This window comes from Capra hircus, chromosome 2 (genome assembly GCF_001704415.2).
Source record: "Capra hircus breed San Clemente chromosome 2, ASM170441v1, whole genome shotgun sequence".
Lineage (NCBI taxonomy): Eukaryota > Metazoa > Chordata > Mammalia > Artiodactyla > Bovidae > Capra > Capra hircus.
The window spans coordinates 46,120,985-46,136,001 of NC_030809.1; positions in this window are offsets into that span (position 1 = coordinate 46,120,985).

Here is a 15,017-nt window from a genome sequence, read left to right on the forward strand (position 1 = left end):
TCCACATGCCAATACAGGGGATATGGGTGTGACCCTGGTCCAAGAAGATTCCACATGCCTCACGGCAACTACTGAGCCTGGATGCAGCAACTATTGAAGTCTGCACGTCCTAGAGTTCATGCTCTGCAACACGAGGAGCCACCACAATGAGAAGCCTGTACACTGCAACTAGACGGTAATCCCAGCTTGCCGCAACTAGAGAAACCCTGCATGCAGTGATGAAGACCCAGTGCAACCAAAAATAAACAAATGAAAAAAAATTTTAATCCTTTTAAAAAACCACTAATTATTAGAGAAATGCACGTGAAAACTACAATGAGGTACCATCTCACACCAGTAGGTGCAACCACCATCAAAATGTCTACAAACAACAAACGCTGGAGAGGGTGTGAAATGAAAGGAACTCTCCTGCAGTGCTGGTGGGAAAGTAAGTTGGCAAAACCATTAGAGAATAGTATGGAGATTCCTCAGAAGACTTAAATAGAGCGACCATTTGACCCAGTAATCCCAATCCTGGGCATGTATCTGGAGAAAACCATGGTTTGGAATGATGCCTGCACCCCAGTGTTCATCTCAGCACTGGTTACAGTAGCCAAGACATGGAAGCAACCTAAATGTCCATCAACAGATGAATGGATAAAGAAGATGGGGTACATATAAATGATGGAATATGACTCAGCCATTAAAAAGAATGAAACAATGCCATTTGCCATAACACTGATGGACCTGGAGATTATTATACTAAAGTTGAAGTAAATCAGGCATGGAAAGACAAATATATATTATTGATTATAGGTGGAACCTAAAAAAACAATACAAATGAACATATTTACAAAACAGAAACAGATTCACAGATTTAGAGAATGAATTTATGGTTACTGGGGGGAAGAGCAGGAGGGAGGGACAGACAGGCAATTTGAGATTGACGTGTACAGACAGGGAGGCCTGGTGTACTGTGGTTCACAGGGTCGCAAAGAGTCGGACACAACTGAGCAACTAAACTGAACTGAGCTGTAGAGACTACTGTATTTAAAATGGATAAGCCACAAAGAAGGCTTCCCTGGTGGCTCAGTGGTAAAGAATCCGCCTGCCAATGCAGGAGACGTGGCTTCAACCCCTGAGTCAGGAAGATCCCCCTGGAGAAGGAAGTGGCAACACATGCCAGTACTCTTGCCTGGGAAATCCCATGGACAGAGGAGTCTTGCAAGCTACAGTCCATGGGGTTGCAAAAGAATTGGACATAACTTAATGACAACAATAACAACAACAGGCAAGAAGGACCTACTGTATAACACAGGGAACTCTGCTCAATATGCTGTGATAACCTAAATGAGAAAAGAATTTGAAGAAAAAATAGATATATGTATGTGTGTGAGCACTAAGGTGCTTCAGTCATATTTGACTCTTTACAACCCTATGGACTGTATAGCCCACCAGGCTCCTCTGTCCATGGGGCTTCTCCAGGCAAGAATACTGGAATAGGTTGTCATTTCCTCCTCCAGAGACTCTTCCTGACACAGGGATGGAACCCACATCTCCTGCACTGGGAGGTGGGTTCTTTACAACTAGAGCCGCCTGGGAAGTGATGGACTGTAGACCCCAACTAAATATCCTGAAGGGACTCTCAGGGGTGCCAAGAAGTAGGCAGACTGGGGAGGGATCTGGAGATTTGAGGAAGGACACCCTGTTTTGTCCCCTAGGCTTTCTTTCTATCTCCCATGCCAGGCTGAGAACTAGAAAGGCCTACAGCACGGAGCTGCCAAAAGGCATAGATTAAAAAGAACAAAATAAAGAACAACAAGAACAGAAAAGCCTGCTCTCTCTAACTGGGAAGAGAGTGGCCAAGCAGAAGGCTAGCAGGGAAGCTGCCCTTGATTCTCAAGCAATGCAGTGACAGCAAGGAATCCCCCGCCTGAGACCTGGGGCCACTGATGGAACAGCAGGCCCAGCCTGGAACCCATACTTCTCTTCAAACTCGAAGCAAGAGCAGGCTATCCTGGTGGTCCTTGGGTCTGCATCGAGGAAATATGAATAGTAGATGATGAGATTGTTAACCACATTCAGAATTCCAGGTTTGTTTGTACCCTTCCTGCTGGTTATTGAATACAAGTAAATTTCCAGAGGCCCAGGGTTTTTTGTGTGTTTTGTTTTCGGAATTGGGTCTTTTTTTTTTTTTTTTTTTTTAACTAAGCTGTGTCTTCATTTCTCTAGTTTTGGAGAGCAGAGGCTACTGTCTAGTTGTGGTGCCCTGGCTTCTCACTGCAGGGGCTTCACATTGTGGAGTACAGGTTCTGGGGCACCAGCCTTCAGTAGTTGCAGCACATGAGCTCAGTATTTGTGCCTCCAGGGCTTAGTTGCTCCACAGCATGTGTGATCTTCCCAGACCAAGGATGGAACTGGTGTCCCCTTCATTGCAAGGTGGAGTCTTAACCACTGGACAACCAGGGAACCCCTAGGTCTGGTTTTTAGCTAACAAATCCCCAGGCATGGAAAAAGTGGCTACCACCAAGTAGCACAACAGAAAGAGCAACAGAAAGTCATAGGCAAAAAATGGTGTCCTGGATGATCAAGCAAGAGCTTTTCCTCTAGAGATCTCTGAGTCCAGTTACTCAATGAGTAGGTCTCAGAAGAAGAAATCAATGAGCTATCCACCAAGGAACTCGTGGCCATGAAAGGCTTGATCAGCATCCTGCTGGGTCTACACAATCTATGACTAATGTTTCTGAAAGATGACTGACCTATGACTAATGCATCTGCTAATCTCTTCACCTCTCCTGATGAACTAGAGATGAATCAGAACCTTGGAGACCTTTACCCAGACCTCTCAACTTTCAAGAGTAAACAAGACTAGGGATTGGGCTGAGACCTCTCTGTCCCCAGTGGGGACTGGAAGCCAGGGGCTGAGGTTAGAGATCAATGGTGGGGGAAGAATTGCACTTCTTGGGCCTTTTTAGATACTTATACATCTGTGACTGTGGTCTTCCAACCCCAGGCACCAAGAAGAACAACAAACGTACAATATGCTCTGTTTGGGGGTTGAGGCCACCTCCCCAGGACCTTTGCCCAAACTTGACTATGGATAGATCCCTCCAAGCCCCTGTAAACCTGTCTTGTTATGGCCCCCACCATAACAAGGGAGGTTTATGGTGTTGATGATTTGCCTATGTGCAGCCCCAATCACCTTCACTCTCTACCTAGGAGCTGCTGTAGTTAGGGTCATCTTACTGGGACACATGGAAGACTGTGTACCTGTCTGACAACCAGTGCTTCGTGCTATTGGATCCCCAAAGAGTGCTGGCAGCTTGGAGAAGCAAAAGAAATGACTGCCCTCACTGCTGAGCCCCAGGAAGCCAAAGTGCTATGTGAAACTCTATTCAGACGTCCTGTCTGCCTGTGCACAAAACTTGTGGTACTTGGAAACTTACCATTGATTAGACAGGGCTCAATGCGGTGACACTTCCCTGTGCCAGCCATACTTGACACTATGACTGTCACCGACTCTATTGCCCAAGTCACAGGAACTTGATATGTGATGGTTAACATTGCAAATGCTTTTTTCAGCATCCTTCTCACCTGATCATAAGGATGCTTCCCTCCATGTGAAATGGGTTACATTGCACCTTCAGCATCCTTCCACAAGGCTACCTAAGTTCCCTGGGCGATCCACCATCAGGTGGATCCTTACTGAGGAAAAGCTCTGCTCCTGGAAGCTTTTAACGCCTCCTCCTGGTAGGCTCAGACCAAGGCACCACCCAGCAAGGACTGGACCTATTTGTTGGTCCACATGCAGCAACACAACTAGGCTGTTAATACAGACATGTCAAAGAGTCCTAGTACTCAACTGAAATCCCTGGACATAACCTGGGTAGGGGCTTGGCTTCTCATTCCAGAGGAGACAATTGCTAGACTTTTGGTCGTCTCTGCCTCCAACAAATAGAAAGAAGGCCCAGTGACTTGTGGGACTACTCAGCTACTCGCTTGTTCACGTTCCCCATGTGGGATCTTGATGGCATGTATCCATCATTTTAAAAGAAAGGCTACTGCATTTGAGTGAGACTTCCAATCAACGGAATACTCTGGAAACCCTCCAAAAGGTCACTGTGGCAATCCTTCCACATCTGCCATTTGACTCACAGGGTTCAGCAATCTCCCTGTTTGTAAATTGGAGCCTCTGGCAGAAGTTTAGAGCCCCACGTCATAGGTCCCTGATGGGTTTTTTTGACATATAAACTCCTGCAGTCAGCTGGAAAGCACACACCCTTTGAGGAATAACTGTTGGCCTATTACTGGGCATTGGTGTGTACTAAGTGCATGATTCATGGCTGAGGAGGGAAAACGTAGTCATGTTGTGGATTGAGCAGAGGCCTCAGACTCCTGGGTAAGAGTGACTCAGGATCACCCATGGGAAAATAGAGATACAGAAGTGGGCAGACCCTGCCTGGCTGGGCTCTCACAACTCCATGAAAAGGTCTCAGGAATACCCCTGTGCCTACCAGGCATCTTGCTGAAGAAGATACCACCTTCACCAGCCCAGGACGGGTATAGATATGAAGACTCCTTGGACCACCCAGTGGCTCGGTTCCTGATGGCTCCTCCTCCTTAACTTCTACTTGGCTGGTATCTGATGCACCTGCCATCCAAATGCTCACCAAACTTTGGAGAAAAATGGATGAACACAGTGAGAGCTTCAAAGAGATAAGATGTATAAGAAAGTGCCAAGTAGAAATTATAACTGAACTGAAAAATACACCAGAGGGATTCAATAAGAAACTGGATGGGGTAGGAGAAAGAATCAGTGAGCTAACGGAACTCAGAGCAGCAAAACAAAAAAGGAATCTTATAAAGTGAGGATGTTTTAGGGAACTCCCTGGCAGTCCAGTGGTTAGGACTCTGTGCTGTCTCTGCTGAGGGCACAGGTTCGATCCCTGGTAAGGAACTGAGTCCCACAAGCAGTACAGTGTGACCAAAAAACAAACCAACAAAACAGAACAAAAAAAACTTTAAAGACTTTTGGAACAACATTAAGCAGAATAACATTCACATTTTAGGGGTCCCAGAAGGAGAAGACAGAAAAAAAAAGGCCAGAATCAAACTAAAGATTCTGTACAGCAAAGGAAACCATCATCAAAATGAAAAGACAATCTATTGAATAGGAGATGCCTGCAAACCTTATGTCCAACAGGGAGGTAATATCAAAACTACACAAAGAAGTCATACAGGGACTTCCCTCATGATCCAGTGGCTAAAACTCCTTGTTTCCACTGCAGGGGGCATGGGTTTGATTTCTGGCCAGGGAGCTAAGATCCAACAAGCCACGTAGTGTGGCCAAAACAGAATTCATACAAGTCAACAACAACAAAACAACCCTATTAAAGAATGGACAGAGGCTCTAGATAGACATTTTTCCAAAAAAGACCTACAGATGGTAAACAGACACATGAAAAGATGTTCACCCCCACTAATTATTAGGGAAATGCAAATCAAAATCACAGTGAGATAGCTCTCATAACTATCAGAATGGCTAAGACCATAAAGACAAGAAATAGCAAATGCTGGAGACAAAGTGAAGAAAAGGGACTTTTTGCACACTGTTAGTGGAACAGTAAATTGGTGTAGCCACTATGGAAAAGAGTATGGAGATGCCTCAAAAATTTAAGAATATAACTACTATATGACCCAGCTATTCCACTTCTGGACACTTATCCAAAGAACACAAAAGCATTAATTGACATATATACACTACTATGTATAAAATAAATAACTAATGAGAACCTACTTATAGCATAGGAAACTGTACTCAGTGCTCTGTAGTGACCTAAATGGGAAGGAAGTTCAAAAAAGGGGGATATACGTGTATGCAAAGTTTATTTACTTTTCTGTACAGTAGAAACTATCACAACATCGTAAAGTAACTACCCTCCAGTAAAATTTTATTTAAAAAGATATATACACTCATATGTTCATTGTAACTTTATTGGTAATACTCAAGGTATGGAATCAACCTACCAACAATGGATGAATGGATAAAGAGAATGAAACACTACTCAGCCATATAAAAAAATGAAATCCTGTCTTTTGTAACAACATGCGTAGACCTTGAAGGTATTATGTTAAGTGAAATAAGTCACGCAGAGAAAGACAAATACCATGTGATTTCACTCATTTGTGGAATCTAAAAAAAAAAAAAAACAGATAAAACAAAAACAAACTCATAGATAAGGTGAACAGATTAGTGGTTACCAGAAGGGAGGAGAGTCAAGGGGTGGGGGAAGAAAGGGGTCAACTGTAGGAGAATGGATGGTAATTAGATTTGTGGTGGTGGTCACTTTGTAATATATGTAGTATGCTGTGAGTTCAGTCTCTCAGCAAACTAAAATGGACTGGAATGGGTGGGTTTAATTCAGATAACTATTATATCTACTACTGTAGGCAAGAATCCTTTAGAAGAAATGGAGTAGCCATCTAGTCAAGAAAAGAGTCTGAAATGCAGTAATTGGATGCAATCTCAATGACAGAATGATCTTTATTCATTTCCAAGGCAAACCATTCAAGATCACAGTATTCCAAGTCTATCCCCCAACAAGTAATGGTGAAGACGCTGAAGTTGAATGGTTCCATGAAGATGTACAAGACCGTCTAGAACTAACAGCCAAAAAAGATATCCTTTTCTTTATAGGGGACTGGAATGCAAAAGAGGGAAGTCAAGAAACACCTGGAATAACTGGCAAATTTGGCCTTGGAGTACAGAATGAAGCAGGACAAAGGCTAATAAGAGTTTTTCCAAGAGAACACACGGGGTCATAGCAAACATCCTCTTTCAACAACACAAGAGACGACTCTACACATGGACATGACCAGATGGTCAACACCGAAATCAGATTGATTATATTCATTGCAGCCAAAGATGGAGAAGCTCTATACAGTAAGCAAAAACAAGACCAGGAGCTGACTGTGGCTCAGATCATGAATTCCTTATTGCCAAACTCAGACTTAAACTGAAGAAAGTAGGGAAAACCACTAGACCATTCAGGTATGACTTAAATCAAATCCCTTATGATTATACAGTGGAAGTGAGAAATAGATTCAAGGGATTAGATCTGATAGACAGAGTGCCTGAAGAACTATGTGGAAGGTTGTTGCTGAATCACGAAAAGACTCTGGGATTCTTGCCCTCCAGAAGAGAAGAACTCAATCTGGGGCCAGAGACAAGGCTTGATCGCTAAGAGCTTTTGTGTAATAAAGTTTTATTAAAGTATAAAGGAGATAGAGAAAGCTTCTGACATAGACATCAGAAGAGGGCAGAAAGAGTGCCCCCGCCCCCGCTAGTCTTCAGCTGGATGTTATATAATCACTAGCAGTCTGTTCTAAAAGGTCTTGTAGGTCTTCATAGAACCGTTCAACTTCAGCTTCTTCAGAGTTACTGGTTGGGGCATAGACTTGGATTACTGTGATATTGAATGATTTGCCTTGGAAACGAACAGAGATCATGCTGTCGTTTTTGAGACTGCATCCAAGTATTGCATGTTGGACTCTTGTTGACCATGATGGCTACTCCATTCTTTCTAAGGGATTCCTGCACACAGTAGTAGACATAATGGTCATCTGAGTTAAATTCACTCATTCCAGTCCATTTTAGTTCGCTGATTCCTAGAATGTCAATGTTCACTCTTGCCATCTCCTGTTTGACCACTTCCAATTTGCCTTGATTCATGGACCTAACATTCCAGGTTCCTATGCAATATTGCTCTTTACAGCATCAGAACTTGTTCCTATCATCAGTCACATCCACAACTGGGTATTGTTTTTGCTTTGGCTCCATCCCTTCATCCTTTCTAGAGTTATTTCTCCACTGATCTCCAGTAGCATATTGGGGACCTACTGACCTGGGGAGTTCCTCTTTCAGTATCCTATCATTTTACCTTCTCATACAGTTCATGGGGTTCTCAAGGCAAGAATATTGAAGTGGTTTGCTATTCCCTTCTCCAGTGGAAACCACATTCTGTCAGACCTCTCCACCATTACCCACCCATCTTTGGTGGCCCCACATGGCATGGCTTAGTTTCATTGAGTTAGACAAGGCTGTGGTCCATGTGATCACATTGGCTAGTTTTCTGTGATTATGGTTTCAGTGTGTCTGCCCTCTGATGCCCTCTCACAACACCTACTGTCTTAGGGGACTGGAATGCAAAAGTAGGAAGTCAAAAAACACCTGGGGTAACAGGCAAATTTGTTCTTGGAATATGGAATGAAGCAGGGCAAAGGCTAATAGAGTTTTGCCAAAAGAATGCACTGGTCATAGCAAACACCCTCTTCCAACAACACAAGAGAAGACTCTACACATGGACATTACCAGATGGTCAACACTGAAATCAGATTGATCATATTCTTTGCAGCCAATGATGGAGAAGCTCTATACACTCAGCAAAAACAAGACCAGGAGCTGACTGTGGCTCAGATCATGAGCTCCTTATTGCCAAACTCAGACTTAAATTGAAGAAAGTACGGAAAACCACTAGACCATTCAGGTATGACCTAAATCAAATCCCTTATGATTATACAGTGGAAGTGAGAAATAGATTTAAGGGCCTAGATCTGATAGATAGAGTGCCTGATGAACTATGGATGGAGGTTCGTGACATTGTACAGGAGACAGGGATCAAGACCATTCCCATGGAAAGGAAATGCAAAAAAGCAAAATGGCTGTCTGAGGAGGCCTTACAAATAGCTGTGAAAAGAAGAGAAGTGAAAAGCAAAGGAGAAAAGGAAAGATATAAGCATCTGAATGCAGAGTTCCAAAGAATAGCAAGAAGAGATAAGAAAGCCTTCCTCAGCAATCAGTGCAAAGAAATAGAGGAAAACAACAGAATGGAAAGACCCTTATGGGAGAAAGTGAAGAGGAACTAAAAAGCCTCTTGATGAAAGTGAAAGAGGAGAGTGAAAAAGTTGGCTTAAAGCTCAACATTCAGAAAACGAAGATCATGGCATCTGGTCCCATCACTTCATGGCAAATAGATGAAGAAACAGTGGAAACAGTGGCTGACTTTATTTTTCTGGGCTCCAAAATCACTGCAGATGGTGACGGCAGCCATGAAATTAAAAGATGCTTACTCCTTGGAAGAAAAGTTATGACCAACCTAGAGAGCATATTTAAAAGCAGAGACATTACTTTGCCAACAAAGGTCCGTCTAGTCAAGGCTATGGTTTTTCCTGTGGTTGTGTATGGATGTGAGAGTTGGACTGTGAAGAAAGCTGAGTGCTGAAGTATTGATGCTTTTGAACTGTGGTGTTGGAGAAGACTCTTGAGAGTCCCTTGGACTGCAAGGAGATCCCACCAGTGCATTCTGAAGGAGATCAGCCCTGGGATTTCTTTGGAAGGAATGATGCTATACCTGAAACTCCAGTACTTTGGCCACCTCATGCAAAGAGTTGACTCATTGGAAAAGACTCTGATGCTGGGAGGGATTGTGGGCAGGAGGAGAAGGAGACGACAGAGGATGAGATGGGTGGATGGCATCACGGACTTGATGGACGTGAGTCTGAGTGACCTCCGGGAGTTGGTGATGGAAAGGGAGGCCTGGCATGCTGCAGTTCATGGGGTCGCAAAGAGTCGGACACGACTGAGCAACTGAACTGAACTCCAGGTGAAACCAGGTGTCATTATGACAACACAGTATTTTAAGAGAAACCTCCTGTTAAATTTGTATAGAGAAGGGAAAAAGATATCGCTAGTTTTTTTCCTCCTGCTGCTTAAGAGAGATTAAAATATCTGACTGCTGCTGCTGCTGCTGCTGCTGCTGTTGCTAAGTCGCTTCAGTTATGTCCAACTTTTGTGTGACCCCACAGACAGCAGCCTACCAGGCTCCCCTGTCCCTGGGATTCTCCAGGCAAGAACACTGGAGTGAGTTGCCATTTCCTTCTCCAGTGCATGAAAGTGAAAAGTGAAAGTGAAATCACTCAGTCATGTCCAACTCTTCGAGACCCCATGGATGCAGCCTTCCAGGCACGTCACTTGCAACCTATTTCCTCCGTTTGGAGACCCCTGACCTTCCTGCCTGTTACCCTCTCATTCCCCTCTTTTCTTTTAGGAGAATTATGTTCCCTAGTGAAAAGGGGCGTTGTTCTCGTTCCATAACTTCTTCCAAGCTCACAAGGGGTGTTATCCCTACATTGGTGAGGCAACATATTTTCCTAACCCTCATACTGAGGCTTTCTGATCTAGGGGCCCCAAGTAGTAGTTGGAAGAGGCTGCAGCAGTAGCAGGAGTTTGAGCAACCATTTGTAACTTAAAGGCTTTCATGTGACAAGAAACAAATCCAGTTACACAGTTACAGATGCAGAGAGCAAACAGCAAAAACAAAACAATCAGAATTATTGTAATTAAGATAGTTTTCTACCATGGGGAACTAGTTAATGTCTGCCAAAGTGAGGCAGTTGAGGCTTCAGGAGTATTCATAGCCCCAATCATCTTGTTCATGTGTTTAGTAAAATGAGTAACATTAGTGCTCATATCAGGTATATATGTAGAGCATCGGGTATGAATAATGGCACAAGTTCCTCCTTGTATAACTGTCAGAATATCTAAGGCCAATCTGTTTTGTAAAACCACCTTTCTAATTTGTGCTTGTTCAGCATTAAGAGCTGAAATAGGCTTTTGAGAATCTTGTAATGCCTGTTGAGTAAAATTGGTCAAAGCATCCACTCGTAGCATAACATCTGTAGTTTCCAAAGGGGGAACAAACACTGCAGCCAGATAATCATACCAGTGAAATACAGACCTTGCCCACCGAGTTTTAAGGTGGAGTAAATTAGCAGGGTTTTCTGGAAGCTCTGAAAATATAAAGCCATAAGTAAAGGCTAGACCTAGGCTGCAGCTCCCTATCCAACCAGGGGGAAGCCATGTCCATAGGTAAGAGCCACATGTTCAATAAGTCCCATTTGGAGCAAGCCAGCGTGACTGAGATATCCAGTCCCAATTAGTGCCTGGCCACACAAAGGGAGGACCGAACTGCAGTTGGAAAACACGGGAATGATTATGTTGCATATTTCCTGAAGCAAAAATCCCAATTGTTTCCAATCACTGTAATTAAATTGTTGGCTAACTTTTGGGAATAGCTCTGTTTGTTCCCAGCATATAGGGGCAGTAGCTATTAGACATCCTTTTTCAGGAGTTAACCATATAATCTCATCCCATATTTGATAAAGGTCAGGTAAAAAACCATTAGATCTAGACCCGTTTGCCTTATGTGTAGTGAAATAGTCATTAAACCAAGACAATGTATAATCAAAATTAAAAGTCACATTATGTCCATAGTTAAAGTACAAAGTGTTGCACCAGTCCATTTTAGGGTTGTTAGATGTCATCAGATGAAGAAGAGTCATCACATATGATTGTCGTTGAAGGTATTCGCAAACTTGGAGAAAGTCTTTTTTTTGAAGTGGAGATGTCCACCATGGGAAGCCTTCCACTGATGAAGAGGGGAGCACTCCACAGACCCAGCAGTTAGACTGTGGAATTCAGCATAGGAATAAGCCCAGGACAGGAAGGCATTGTCTTGAGGATCAAACGGCAGACTCAGGACTTTTTGGTGTCAGCAGAAGTAGGCTCACATAGGTTATCAGGCCCACCTGAAAGGTCCAAAGTCAGAGCATAGAAAGTAAAGACATAAAATGAAGTCACTTAGTTCCGGTCAGGGTGCCACCTCTTAACTCGAGTCTGATGTGCCCACGAATCAATTCCTGGCACTTTGACAGCTGTGGGAGAAGAAAGAATAACCTGGTAAGGGCCTTCCCAGAGGGGCTCAAGGGATTGGCCCCCAGATCCCAATGTTTTTATGAGGACCTCGGTTCCTGGCTCAAATAGAGGCTTGCTTGACTCAGAGGCTGGGTCAGGAGTTGTCTCCCGGAGTTCTGTTCATGCCTGTTGAAAAGCTGAGAGATGAGTTACATAACTAGTTAATTCCAAGGCTTCAGGGTCTATAACAATGTCTGTGCATAAGAAAAGCCGTCCATAAATATGTTCAAAGGGGAACAGTCCCTCCTTTTGGGGGGCAGTTTGAGCCCTCATTAAATCTGTGGGTAAGACTTTAATCCAGTTGTCCTGCATCTCTTGAGTTAATTTGGCCAGATGTCTTTTGATAATGTCATTAGCTTTTTCAACCTTTCCTGAGGATTGCGGTCTCTAGGAACAGTGTAAGTGATATTCTATTCCTAGAGCTTTAGATACTCCCTGAGTTACAGCAGCTTTAAAGGTGAAGCCATTGTCACTCTGAAGGCTCCGTGGCAGCCCAAACCTGGGGATAATTTCATGGATTAAAATCTTTATAACCTCCTTAGCCTGTTCACTATGACAGGGAGAAGCCTCAGTCTGTTAAGGGAAGCACACTGATTGAAACCGCCCACCCTGGCCAGGCACCATAGTAACCATTTACATGAGTTGTTTTATGACAGGAGGTCCTGGTAAGGAACAAGGAACTAATAAGCCTCCACCAACCAGAAGAGTTCAGAAAAGGTCAAAAGGAGACACCACCTGTCCGACCACCTCCCAGAATCCTTCTCTCTGGCATCCATCTTGGCTGAACAAGACGTCCACCGCCAGGAAGGACTCTGAGTCAGAATGATTGGCTAAGGACAACCTGGAAACTAATCCCATCACCGTAAAACCCGAGACTGCGAGCCACGTGGCACAGCAGTTCTCCTGCGTTCCCTTACCCTACTGCTCTCTGCCTGGGCGCCCTTTCCCAATAAAATCTCTTGCTTTGTCAGCACATGTGTCTCCTCGGACAATTCATTTCCGAGTGTTAGACAGGAGCCCAATTTCGGGCCCTAGAAGGGCTCCCCCTTCCTGCAACAAATAGCGACTCTGGTGGGATTCTTCTTTGTTGAGACTAACATCCTGACCACTTGAGGTACTCAGGGGCCAGCTTGCCCACCGATGGACCAGACCCAGCAGCCGCAACTGAGACCCTTTTGTCCCTGGTCTTCTCCTGATGCGGACAGCTGGCCAGAGTGCCCCGACCGGTAAGGAACAAGAGACTTTATTGACCTCTCTCCCCTTCCCTCTCTCCTTCCTCTCCTTAATCCTTCCTATCCTTCCCCTTTTTTCTAGTCCCCCATTCCTGGACACAGGAATCTGGTCGAAGGGCCTCAGCCTGAGCTGAGGATTGAAGACTGATCACCTCCCCTTGGCAGGGAACTCGAATTCTGCTTCTGTTCTGGTCTGATTTCTGGTAGGGCTGAGTTCCAGTCCTCCCTTCTCTGGAGGCCCAGGGTAAAGTGCCATAATGCCTGGGTGTCTGCAGGTGGCAAGAAATGTCTGTAAGGCCACCCCTTTTGCCCCCCTCTCCTTCCTCCTCCCCCTTCTTCTTTCAACCTGGCTTCCTTTCCTCCCTTTGAAATCTTTGAAGATCTGAAATATTTTCCTTTACTCTGTTAGTACTTAGATCTGAAGTTCTGTGCCTCTATAGGAGGTTTTCTGAGAGACTGTATTCTTGTATTTAAGGGAGTGTCTGATGAGGACTGCCAGGTTTGTATGTGTGTGTTTTAACTCTGTGTTCTGTGTTGTGATTTTTGATGGCCATTTTGCTTTGTCTGGCCACCATTTGGTTTAGACCTGCCGCCATTTTGTTGAAACTTGATTTTCTTTCCCTGTACCTTGAAACCAGGGCTCTCAAGAACACTTATCTAGACCATGTCTAACACTTGAGGATGAAAAAAAAATGGAAAAAATCCTTTTAAATTTTTATTTATTCCAACTGTTTTTAATAAACTACTAAATTTTATATTGTAATATCTAATTCATGACTAAGCTTAGAAAATGAAGCTGGATCTTACATTGTGTCTGTCTAAATATGTCTTGGTATGTCTTTGTCTCTGGGTAATATTTTTGAGGTTAATCTATAAATGAGCTTTATTTAATTGGCTTTAAAAAAAGTAAGTGCTTACAAATCAAATAATTCTAAATTAAAAAATAAATTCCAGGTTCATGTGAACTGGAAAATTTCAATATTAAATACCTTATATTAATGTTTGCTTGTTGACCTATCTAATATAGAACATGTCTTAGAGTAATTAACATTAAGTAAAATATTTTTATTGTACCTAGGATTAATATAAGTTAAATATTATCATATCTGTTACAAGTTTGTCAACAAGGAAATTACCTAGAGTGAAGGAACTTCTCAAATATGTAAATGAGATATGAGGTTTTATATAAACTCTATAAAAATAATTATTCTTCAGGAATATCTGTCTAAAACAGTCTCTCCAGATTGGCATAACTTGAATTTCTAAGGGTTGTGCTGAGTGTTAGAAGTGTATTGAATAGTTAGATCATTTCCAAATAAAATAAGATTTTGAAATATTTACTACTAAACACTAATTTCCTTTTACAGAGAAACTAAAAAGACTTGGGACTATAAATGAATAATGTTTGGTGCCATCCTAAAATGTTCTAAAAAAAGCAAGGGTTTTAAAAATTATCACTGGTATTTATGCTCACCAATCTATAAAATGCTAATATAAAAGTTAGTTCTTGGTTGCTAAAGGAAAGTAAAAAGTATGTTTTCAGTAAAAAAGGTATGAAAAAATACTAAAAAGAGTTATGCATAGTCAGGATTTTCTAAAATTGGATTACAATTAGTTAGATAAATGGATTTTGTTAGAAATGACACAGCCATAGGAAAACTGGTTAGAGCCAAAACTGGTTAGGTCCAAGATGGCAGAGTCGACTTTCACTAGACCTTGAGCCTCTGTATATAATATGCCCATCCTGACATATCAACAAGCTAAATGATACACCCATCAACATTGACTAAATGTGACCAAATGTTCTAAACCCTTTTAATTGATTTTTTTGACAAAATTCCTAAATCAAATTCTGCCGGGGTCCAGCCCCCGCAGGATCCAGGGAAACCCAAAGGAGAAATAGTGTTGGCGATTGATTTAGAGAGAGATAAGGAAGTAATGTTAAAGATAAGAAAATAGAGGAGAGAAAGAGGCTGACATTCCTTGATTTACAT